We start from the raw sequence: 12,105 nt of genomic DNA, 5'->3' as shown, positions 1-12,105 counted from the left end.
GGCAAGCCCAGAGGCGCGGGGCTCAGCACTAGCAAGCCCTGGCACAAATTAAACAATACTCCTGCCCCAAACTGCCGTGGGGTGCAAGGTTCTACCCTGAACTTTGGGCCTTGTAAATGGAGAGCCCCAATCAAATGGCTTCCCAGGAGCCCCCATTTGGATTGAGATGTTGCAATATTTAGCGCATCTTTGTGACAGGGTATTCTTCCATCACTGAGAAAAGAGGAAAAAATAGTTCCCCAGAAAAAAATCCTGCTGCAAATGAATCTCTGCTCAGGAGCATCTCTGCCACAAACCAGCATTCTGCTAAGAGCACGGGGGGACTTTAAGGGCTGAAGCCATTCTCATCGTAACCGTTGGCTTCAGATGGCTTACACCAGGGAGGAAGCTTACTTGATGGAACCCTACAATCTGTCAGCCCATTTATCAAGGCATATGCGGTTTCTTTTGCAACCCCAGTGGAATGGTGATAAACTCTAAGCAAAGAAAGTTAATCGCCATCTAGAACACTTCAAAATATTTATAAAGAAAATTGGAAAATGAATCACAATAGTTCCATCAATTCTCATTGATTCTCACTTCCCAAGCTGAAACTACGGCTCCTGGACAGTTAAATGATTTCAGTTTAGATGCTGCTCAAAGGCACAAATTCAATAAGGACAAAGGATTTGTTTTTTTAGGCAAATTTCTCTGCTACTACGTAGGGGTGAGAGAAGGAAAGCACTCCGCAACTTAGCACTTCCCCTAAAAAGGCTACAGTGCAGAATTGTTCTAACAGATCTCCCAGAGGCTGTTGTGTTTTGGATGTTTTTCAATCCTAGAAGGCACATTTTCAAAGCCCCTTTTATTGAATTATGCAACTCATCCTCACAAGCAAAATGCCCGCTCTTGCAATACAATGACGGGGTTGGAACTTAATGAATTCTGTTAAATTCAACATGATTAAGGAGTGTTCAGTACAACTAGCACCTATCTTAGGACTTCATCATACAAACACTCCTAGTTATTCTCTGACACGATAGCCAAGTGCACATCCATCTTATGCTTGTTTCTCTGACAACAGCACTGGGTCAGCAACGCAACTTCAAAAATCTGGATTCTAATAAAGGAGAGAGTCCAAGATTCTAGGTGTAGGCCTTGCATGAACAATGAAAGAAAACAGAAGTCAGGAAACAGATTAATTAATGGACAGAGCATGAATTCACAAGTGACCTTGAAAATAATATGTAGTTTGTGAATAAAGAAATAGTAAGCAGAGTAAGTGGGATAGTTTGCAGCTGCAGCTTTGCTTACTTGTATATTTTGTAACGTGTAGACAGTTTAGGATCTATACAGGGATTGGTTATAAAAATCAGTAAACCAATTATGAAGTGTGATGCAATATAAAAATGCAATGAGTGGGCATTAGTCTTCTGCATAGCATCTGATTTTGCCGTTGTGGTGCACCCTAGCCCAACCCCCCTGCACCAGAACCTCATGTGTCGCTTTATGAAGTGATAATAAAGAAACCTCAGTGATGAGTCTGGATTCCAGAGACCTGGATAAAAAGTGTTCTCCCAGAACCGGATAAGGGGATCCTGATCAGTCAACTGGAAAAGGTCTCGGAGGGAATTCCAACACCAGATCTCAACCTTAGTCCAGTTTCTGAATTCTAAGAATGTGTTTTGGCTTTTTTATGCAACAAGATTTACTCTCCTTCAAAAAACAAAATCTGACTTTGTGCCACCCTGAAGGGCTATAATCCATATGCTGTTTATGTTACAACCTGATTACATAGACGGGGTCAGCTCTTTTTACAGGCCCAAAATCCAGAGTTTGGTCAAGAAGACAGAGGCCTAGCAAATAGCGAACAATATTAGCTAAGAATCAGAACAAACAAAGGACACCTTGCTTTTTGCTAAGATAAGGTCAGCAAGAATCTAGGTGGAAATTATAATTGAGGGCTTTATCTCAACGTTGCAAACAGACCTAAGGAATGAAAGGGGCCCTGTTTCTTCTGTAGAAGAGGTGCCCTCCTACACATCAGCCTTGAGTTTGTGGAAGAGGTTCAAACATGTCAGTATGAGATATGATTATCCTCCCTCTCACAGATGTGCACCTCTCCTCCAAGCCATTGCCAGTGCCTGCCTTAGAAACACAAATGAACAACTAAAAGACAATCTTTATTGCTATATACTTTTCATTTGTCCTTTTGCTTTAACTCCTAGGTGTGTACCTGTTGGACAATCAGGGGAGCTACTTCATTCCTATGGATCCCAAATCAGAATTCAACATATATATTTTATACTACTATATATACTACTCTATATATTGTTCAAAGGAAAACACCTGTGTACTAATTAAGTGTCATGTTAACCTGAAACCATGGGCGGAGACATTATGTAACCTTTTGACGACCATTGGCTACTGTGCTTATCTTGCATCCGACCAAGTGAGCTGTAGCTCACGAAAGCTTATGCTCAAATAAATTGGTTAGTCCCTAAGGTGCCACACGTCCTCCTTTTCTTTTTGTGCTTATCTTGTCTTGCTGCTAGACCTATCCAGGGGTTTGGGACTGCCTACCCCGTCATTTCCCTCCGCCCATGGAAAATCCATATAATCCATTGTAATCAATTGTTTGGCAGTGTCTCTGAGCCTAATAAGCAAGGTGACACTCCGCCAGCGCTGTGCGTAATAAACCCACGTGCTTGATTCTACATGGTGTCCATATTTTGTTCCTTCACACCCTAAGAAGCAGCTAAGTGGTGGTGGGGCCACGCAATGGGAGAGAAATGTAGTTATTAGCACCGCACTTTAACTGACAGCTGGAAGCCCACGCTGGGTCAGAGAAGCCCTGCCCTTTTGCAGCTGCTCACAAAAGCAATGTATGTAGGCACATGAACTGCTGAAAGAGGGGGCAGTGGTTAGGGTGCACTAGCCTAGAACTTGGGAGAGGTGGAGTCAGCTCTCTCTCTGCTCTGCCACAGGCACCCTGGCTGACCTTGGGCAAGTCACTTGTAGTCTCTCTGTGCCTCAGTTCCCCATCCGTACACTGGAGATAATTGCACAGCCCTGCCTCACAGGGGTGTTGTGAGGATAAAAACATTAAAGACTGCGAGGCGCTCAGACACGAGGGCAGCGATACTCAGACTGAGGCTCGCAAGCGGCTCTTTAACGTGCCTCTTGCGGCTCTTTCCAGCTCATTATATTAAAACACTGGGTGGTTTAATAATTAACCAATGGGGATGCTTATACTATGTTATTAACTAATTAAGTAAGTTATTAACTTATTTGCTGTGAGAATAATATATGGAGAGAGAGAGAGAACTACAGTAAATGCAACACTGAGGCTGGGGCTCTTTTGTGTAACGTCTATCACTAATTTGACTCCTGAACCACTGAGGTCTGAGTATCACTGCCCTAGGGTAACTGGGGCTATACCATAGCTATCTAGAGCAGGGGTTCTCAGACTTTTGCACTGGTGACCCCTTTCACATAGCAAGTCTCTGAGTGCAACCCCCCTTATACATTAAAAACGCTTTTTTATATATTTAGCACCATTATAAATGCTGGAGGCAAAGCGGGGTTTGGGATGGAGGCTGACAGCTCGCGACCCCCCATGTAATAACCTTGCGACTCCCTGAGAGGTCCCAACCCCCAGTTTGAGAACCTCTGACATAGAGGGAGCAGGACGCATTCCCTCATTGCCACATACACATAATAATATTATAATAATAATAACATACACATAATACACATTGCCACATAATACACATAATACTAGTACTTAGGGTATGTCTACACCACACTCTCAGTCCAGACTGTGGAGTCAGGTTTCAGCCAAAGCCCCACTCCTGTCCACACACAAATCAGACTGACTCTACTCAGGATCTGGGTCCTTGGACTCTGCTGCAGGGTGTGCCAGACCCTGAATCCCACTGTGACTCAGGTCCAAGCCCTGTCATTTTCCAGTGTGAATGCAGGGGAAGCCACAGACCCGAGTCAGAAGGTCTGCACAGTGCAGTGTGGACGCATTAGCATGGCTGTGAGACCCGTGTCGCGCAACTGTAAGTCCAGGTTTACAATGCAGTAGGGACACTCAAGTCTACAAGCCCGGGTCCCACAAACTCAAGTTTATAGAGGCCCCTGCTGAGATCAGGGCACCATTGGGCTAGGTGTTGTGCAGATACACAGTAGGAGACAGCCCCTGCCCCGAAAAGTTTCCAATATAAATACACAAGGTTGGAGAAAGGAAAACATTCCACAGCTGTGGAACTGAGGCATGGCGAGATTAAGGGACTGGAGCACAAATCCCTTAGTCTTACTATGGCTCTTGTGCTTCTACAATGCTCCTGTCAAGAGACTTGCCCAAACTCACACAAAGAGTGCATGGCGGAGTTGGAAACTGAACCTACATCTCCCAAGGGCTAGTCCAATGTCTTACCCACCAGCCTCCTCTTGCATTCGCCCTCTCTGCCGACTTATGCAGGCACGTCTCAGGCTATCCCGGCCCCGCCTCGCCATCTGAGGTATTTAATGACTGTATCCTTTGATTCTTTGGCTGGGGGTGAACAGATGCGAGAGGGACACATGCAAGGAGCAATCTGCAGAGTAGGGCCATTCTTGATGTTCCTAACTAGCCATGTAGTAGGGTGCTTGGGGAATATGGTATAGTTGTACCCCTGTACAGAGCCATTCAGACACAGAGTGATATCTTGAGCTCTCCTGGCTGATGAGGATTTTATTGTTGACTCAATAAGGAAGAGTCAGTTCCTTGCTTTTATCAGCAGATACCCATAAAGCAGGCTACTCAAACAGATGTGTGGGGTCAAATCCAGGCCGCATGTAAGTATGTCCAACTCCTCTGAATCACACCTGCTTATACCAGGCATGAATCCAAGACATTATCTCTTTGACGTTGAGACGTCATGCCTGACATCAGTGAAGTCACACCAGGGATGAGCCAAGCCCCAGAAATGAGAACCGATTTAGTAAGGGTGTTACTTGATACAGCACATTTATTAAGGATCAGCTCATACCTTGCTGACCTCTCTTTCTCTGCTGCTGAGCGTTTCCTCCTCCCTGCGCCCTGCCCTTTTGCAGCTGCCTGCTGAGTTCTTAGGCCTGGTCTACACTTACAAAGTAGGTCAACATAGCTACATCAATGGAAAAACCCCTTCCATTGGCGCAGGTTGCTTCTACACTACAGGGTTATGATATATAGGACATAGCTATGCCAGTATAGGCTCCGTAGCATAGACACAGCTGCAAGGCATTAAAACTTTCCCATGGCTTGTCAGTGACCTATCCATCTCTGCGATACACTTTCCCTGAAAGACCGGCTGCCCTTCCTGGACTCAATGCCTTTCCACACACAGCACAGTATAAACAGACAATATTTGCTCAGGAACTTGTTTTAGCCCAAGTTTCTCAAGGCAACCAGGCTGTTTCCAGAAACCTCACATGCAATGCCACAGTCACCATCTCTTGCTAATGTTGGACACATCAAACACAATGCCTTCCATGAGTGTCCATCTCAACGAGCACGCAACCGGCAGGGAGGCACACGGCAGATCGTAACAGCCCTAGGCAAGATGAGAGATTGGGCTAACACCTGAAATAGACCCCTCGTGGTCATACAGAATAAGGATACTTAGCGCTTAACATAATTAAAGTGCTGTACAGACAGACAATAAGTCATCAATAACCACGTTTCGCCCTGTGAAGCAGGCATGCATTTTTATCCTCATTTTACAGATTGGAAAACTAAAGCTGAACAAAAGAGAGGCTAGGCAACTAACCCAAGGACATACAATGAGTCAGTGTAAGAGACTATTAGAACTCGGGAGTGGTGGTGAACTGAATTGCTCCCTCCATACCCCATACTGCACAGGTGTCCCCAAAACCACAGCCATGTGGAACAACCTTTCAGAAGCTCTAATATACATTAGAGTTTTCCATGTGATTTACATGTGGATCACCAAGGAATATACCCAGATACTGCACCTGGAGGAATGCCTACACCATGCCCTCTTTCCATCCAGCCATGCCCCTTTTCTCAACTGTGCTGCACTACTGGTGATCTATGTAGGCACAGAATCAGGCCAGCACGCGTTATCCAATGTCAGGGGGCTCAGTCAAGCTACAAAGCATATTTACACCAGCAGAATGACCTTAGTGCACCCACGAATCTGGCCCTACATTTTTACTATATCATATTCCAGTGAGTCCCTGAGAGCCAAGGCAGCTCTGGGAAAGTGAGCTGGATCAATTGTGCCTCGTGCACCATCAACACTGAGTTCTTAATGCAGACTCTTCGGTGCTCTTGGCACATGAGCCCGGAAGTACCCAGCTTGGCTCTCAGATCACAGGGGGCGATTGCAGGGCAAACAGCCTTCCTAATTATAAACCAAGCAGACTTGATCTGGAGTTACTGAGAGAAAATGAACCCAGAGCCCCACAATGCTGGGTTTATAAAGTCACTTTTCAGAGTGGAATCATGAATGATTATTGAGAAGTATATTTGCACTACTTACTTATGGCTAAGTCACTAGGAGTAAGAATATACTATTCTTATCCCAGTAGCCGTAGCCTCAGTGTAATTATGATAGAGTTCATTAATTAGCTATATATCACAAACCATATAGGACCCGATTGATCCCCGGCATAACTGGCTTTGATGAAGTTACACAGGGATGAATGTGACCCACAGAGTTTGTTTTTAAACGCAGCACCTCTCATCTGTCCTATTGCAACCAGCCCTGTTAGAAATATTGGTGTCACTGATCCCTACAACGATCAAATGGAAAAGGACTAATTCCAAACATTCATCATATGGCTGCGACACTCAGGATTCACGGGAGACAGAGTTAAACCTCTGGCCCCGAAAGCTCAGATTAAAGACTTGAGAAATAGTAGTCAACGCATTTGCCATCAGTACTCAGTGCCTCGAGAAGAGCCAAGGCATGGGCTCTTGCCACATAAACCAGTCACTGTCACTTGTCCCTTTAACAGAACTTTTTAATGTGAACCAAGCCACGCTACTTTACGTAACATTTCCCTTGCAAATATTAACGTTGAAGGGAAGGGGGAAAAGAGATTACGCTGATTTTGATGTCTTAGCATCAGGTAGGAGAGACCCTGAAATGACCTCTTTAAAGATCTAACAACTCTGCTCCTTCAAATACTGGCTGACAAACCTCCCGGAGCCCTCTACGATGACCTTCAGCAGAAACAAGGAAGACCGCACCTGACAATTTTAAGGTAAAAACCAAGCAGCCTTCTATCTATATCATAAAGGTGGGGAAAAGAGTACAAGCACATTAATTTCCTATGCGGGCAAAACGTCCCCTCTTCCTTATCCTGTTGTTCAGTGTGCTCTCCACACGACTGTCCCCCCACACAGGTGGGTGCATTTAAGTAGTGCTGTGTAAACACAGAACCAAATCCCGAAGGCCTTGCTGACTGGCTTTCAGGGAGTTTTGCCTGCTTTAGGACATTAGGTGTCAGTCCATACATTTGTAAGGTGCTTTGGGACCCTTTGTAAAGACAGAAACTAGAGAAAGACCAAGCCTTGTTATCACAGAGTTTCTTGCTGCTGATTTTTACTTTTTAGTGCTGAAGTGTGGAATTTATCCAGACAGGCAGGGTGTTGTGTGACCATAGCCTGTGTGGTATTGCACAAACAGCTGCATCTGGCCATCAATGCACAATGCCCTGAGCGATGACAGCAGTGATGTTATGTGCGAGAGCAAGCTTTCAGCTGAGCGGGTCAGTGTTAAGGTTTGATGGAAAAATGAAGGCGGTGCGGCCGACAGGTCCCTGATCTCAGCTTCCCTGATTTCCATAGATAGAGTGGATTGATAGAAAGGGTGGCAATTTTGCAACAGAAAAGCTTCAAAAACAGACTCCAACAAGAAACTGCTGAGCTTGAATTAATATGCAAACTAGATACCATGAACGTGGGTTTGAATAGAGACTGGGAGTGGCTGGGTCATTACATATCTATTTCCTTAAGTTAAGTATCCTCACACCTTCTTGTCAACTGTCTAAATGGGCCATCTTGATTATCACTACAAACGTTTTTTTCTCCTGCTGATAATAGCTCATCTTAATTAATTAGCCTCTTACAGTTTGTATGGCAACTTCCACCTTCTCTGTATGTGTGTGTATACAGATATATCTTACTATAGGTTCCATTCTATGCACCCAGTGAAGTGGGCTGCAGCTCACGAAAGCTTATGCTCTAATAAATGTGTTAGTCTCTAAGGTGCCACAAGTCCTCCTGTTCTTTTTGCGGATACAGACTAACACGGCTGCTACTCTGAGACCTGTCATAGATAGAATGAGGCCCAAAAGCCCCAATACAGCAACACGTGCCTACCGTTCTGCATGTAAGCAATCTCCCTGAAGACAGCGGAACTAGGTGCTTCTAATCCGTCATGGGTTTAAGAACTTTGTTGGACTGAGGCCTGATGACTTCCAAATCTTTCTAACACTGAGGTTTTTTGAACTACAATGATCTAATATTTCTCCCATTAAACCACATGATCTTTTTTAATCTCGGCTCTGAATCTCCTGACTCTACAGGATTTGGGGGAAATGTTGTGATAAAATTGGCTTAAACCAACGGCTCTCTATTTCCAATCTTTAACTCGCTCTTCAAAAAGGATCTGATGCTGCTGAGGGTGCCAAGCACCCCCAGCTTCCACTGGCTTCAGCTCAGCCCCTTTTAAGGCCACACTGCTATCGGCTGGTACAGTATTCCTATTCTTTGTTATCATTCAAGATTTGCTTTTTTCAGTGTATTTACTCTGTCCCATTGTCACCACTTTGCATTCCCTGCTTCTCTTGTAGGGTCACTTTCTCCTGTTGTTTGTAGGAGTCTTTCATATAGTAGCTGGGGAGAAAAAACACATTTATAAATCTGAAAGCATAGTTGTCAAACCACAAAAACAGGCTGGGGCAGCAGCCTTAGGGGCAGATGTAGGAACCAAAACAACTTCCAACTCATTGATTTAAACTGGATGCCTATGAAGTTGACACTGTCCCTTTAACAGAACTTTCCAGCCCTACATTTCCAGAGGCCCCTCTATTATCTGGGGGTAATGGACAGACAGGGAGATGGGAGCAGGAGACAGAGCAGCAGCTCAATAAACAGAGGAGGAGATGGCACACCTCCAGGTGGAGAGAGATCAGAGAGGGGGTTCCCAGGGAGGAGATGAGGTAACAAGCCAGTTAGAAAATAACTGCCTTGGGAGCAGGGAAGAATGTGGCTGCCAGGCAGCATGGGGGGGATAGCGCTCCCAAGTTATCACACCCCACATGGGTGTGAGAGGGATGATACTTCTGGGAGAGATGACGGCGAGACACACCCAGGCTTGAATCACACCCAAGAGGTGGGGAAAAGGAGAGCAACACACCAGGAGGAGATGGGGTAACACTGGGGGAGGGGGAAGAGGAGCAAGTTACATACCCGAGGGGAGGGTAACCCAATCAAGTTGTGCAACAGTGACCTTATGCAATCACTTGGTCTTAGCACCATCAGACTCCCCTTCCCCCATTCACTCCTATTATTTGCTTGTTGCATCTTGTCTGAAATTAGACTGCAAGCTCTTTGGGCAGGGGCCATGACATCCCATGGGTTTGTTCAGTACCCACCACAATGGGGCCCTGTTTTGATTGCGGCCTTTGCACATTACCGTAATACAGATATTAAACAAGAGTAATAAAGAGGTAAAGTCCTCTCGTTCCTTCCATCCCTTACACTCAGTATCTGCTTTCCCCAGTGTCTTGTTCTTGGATCTTCTGCACATCGGAAATGCTGAATTTGAGAAAGTAAATTTCAGCCTTGGGTGAATACTCACAAACCTATTTTGGAATTTCTTGCCCTACTAATTTGAACTTGAACCACAATGAACTGGGCACTTGTCCCTGACTTCCTCATTGGTAGAATGATGGCCGTGAGCCACGTCTGTGGTGAGTAGCCCATCACAAACAAGCTGGGAAAGGGAAAACTTTCCACAAAAAAATAAACTGAGCTGGAACCTCCTTTTCTCTTCAGTGCTAAAATGTGCATTGACAGGATACATGTGATCTGTGGTCAACATTAACAGCAAATTATTTTAGTTACTTAGAGTTATAGGAATTGTTTAAACAAAAAAAAAAAAAGACATCCCGTTAAGAGAGAAAACCTCACACTGAGTCATATCCACATTTTTTCTCCGGGTATCTGCTCCTTCTTTGCAGCATTTAAAACACCCAGGGCCCTTCCCCTGAAGCAGCAGTTACTGGCCACTGTTGAAGACGAGATACTGAACTAGGTGGACCATTGGGCTGATCCAGGACAGTATCCCTGATGTTCCTCCCCTACAGTCCTCATCAAGCTCAACTCCCACTGAATGCAATGAGAATATTGCCTATGGTGGAACTGCAGGATCAGGCCCCTTAATTTCTAAACATGCTTCGTTTCCACTCCCCAAAAAGGACAGCTTTGGAGCACAGCGATAGCCCTGATCCTCGCCCTGGCAGGGTTTCTCTTCAATTCAGAAGGCTTCGTAGGAAAGCGCAAAGTAGGCCCATGGGACCAAAAGCCCTTTTGCAGAAGAACTAACTCGCCTGCAGCATTTAACTAATCCAAATAATTATTTTACCATTCTATAACCTCTTCCAGTCAAAAATCTTAAAGTTCTTTTTAAACATTAATTAATTTAGCCATACAGCACACCTGCGAGGTGCATCTCAGATACACAGGGACCACTTCATCCAGCACTGAAATTCAGATCCCTCTGCAGGACAACTGCTTACCAGCACATGGGCAACTGATTAGCATTTACAGCTACTATAGTCATTAGTATGTTGAACTCTAGTTCCTGGGGGTCTGTCCAAACCAGCCTCAGCCATACTGGCATTTCTCTGGCAGCCCCATCAGTTTCCGCAGAGTTTAAACTTTTATTTGAGAAAAGAAAATTTCCTACCCTCAGGGTTCTAAAGCACCTTCCCAATGTGACCTGATAGGGTTGCTGTCTGCAGTCAGTGTCAGTCAGCAACAATGGACCAAATCTAGGGTTGGTACCAGGGGCTGCAGCCCCCTCTGAAGTCAATGGAAGTTGCACCCTTGTTGCCTCAGGACTCAATTTGACCCATTAGCGCAGAGAGGTGTGAACCATCCATAGTCAGATACTGGGTGTTGACTCTGAAACCTAAGAATGACCACTAAGAAAACTGGTTGATTAGGTGTTTCTGCTAAAATGATCAGACGTGAAAATAGTGCTCTGTGGAGCCTTCGGAGAAGGCACCTAAATGAGCACGCCCGGCCTGTAAAGCACCTACCACGCTGCAACCAGGAGCGGTGCAAGCTCTTCGGGGCCGGGAGCCAGCGTGAGTGAGCAGCGCACCCAGTGCAACCGCGGCCCAGATCCTACCTGCTGCCACACAGAGAGACAACAACCATCTTGTGGGGCTCTGGGCAGGGCTAGGGATGGCAGGCGGAGCTTGCACGGAGGGGCCCGGGCAAGGGAGGGACCCCAAGGCGGGGGTGGGTCCCCCAAGTTGCTGAGCCGCGGGGCGGGGAGGTCCAGGCGGGCGGGGCTGTCTCCCCTCGGGAAGCGCTGAGCCCACCGCCTTGCCACCGAGCTCCATCCCCTTCCCCGCCTGCCCCAGCCCGTCCCGGCCGGCTCAGCCCCGCTCCCGCCCGGCGGACGCGGCTCCGCGGCGCGCTCTCACCTGCTGCCGGCTCGGCCAGCGGCGGCTGCCGCGCTCCAGGTGCGGGCTCCCGGCTCCTTCCCCCCGAGCCCGGCTCCGTCCCCGGTGCGCTGCGGGGGCGCCCTGCTCCGCTCCCCGGGGAGCTCCGCGCCCGGCCGCAGCAGGCGAGCGGCAGCCGAGCCCGCCGGCGCTGGGAGCGGAGCCGGGGGAGGCGCGCGGGGCTGAGCTCGGCGCCTGCCTGTCTCCCCGCTCCCGGGCAAGCTGCGAGGGGCTGAGCGCCGCACTTCCCCCGCCAGCGGCCACACCGAGCGGCCGCTCCGCATCACACGGCCCGGCCCAGCGCAAGGCAGCCCCCCACCGGGCACCCCCTGCCGGTGCAAGGCACCCACCCCCTAGTCACCCGCCCCCAGACCCAGAGCAAGG

At 47.2% G+C, this 12,105-nt stretch overlaps 1 protein-coding gene across 2 annotated transcripts in view; it reads right to left on the bottom strand.

Moving 5' to 3' along the window:
- LOC140899116 (dual specificity testis-specific protein kinase 1) overlaps positions 1-11,858 on the bottom strand; it is a 60,105-nt gene extending 48,247 nt beyond the window's left edge. Inside the window, exon 1 of one of the 2 annotated variants that reach the window (XM_073313995.2) lies at positions 11,704-11,858. The gene's annotated coding sequence lies outside the window, so the exon portion shown is untranslated. The remainder of the gene's footprint in view (positions 1-11,703) is intronic. The other variant, XM_073313994.2, reaches the window with a different exon arrangement.
- Between the last annotated feature and the right edge of the window lie 247 nt (positions 11,859-12,105).

Source organism: Lepidochelys kempii, chromosome 16 (genome assembly GCF_965140285.1).
Source record: "Lepidochelys kempii isolate rLepKem1 chromosome 16, rLepKem1.hap1, whole genome shotgun sequence".
NCBI lineage: Eukaryota > Metazoa > Chordata > Testudines > Cheloniidae > Lepidochelys > Lepidochelys kempii.
Note: the sequence above shows the minus strand (reverse complement) of the source record. Positions and strands in the feature narration are given on the sequence as shown.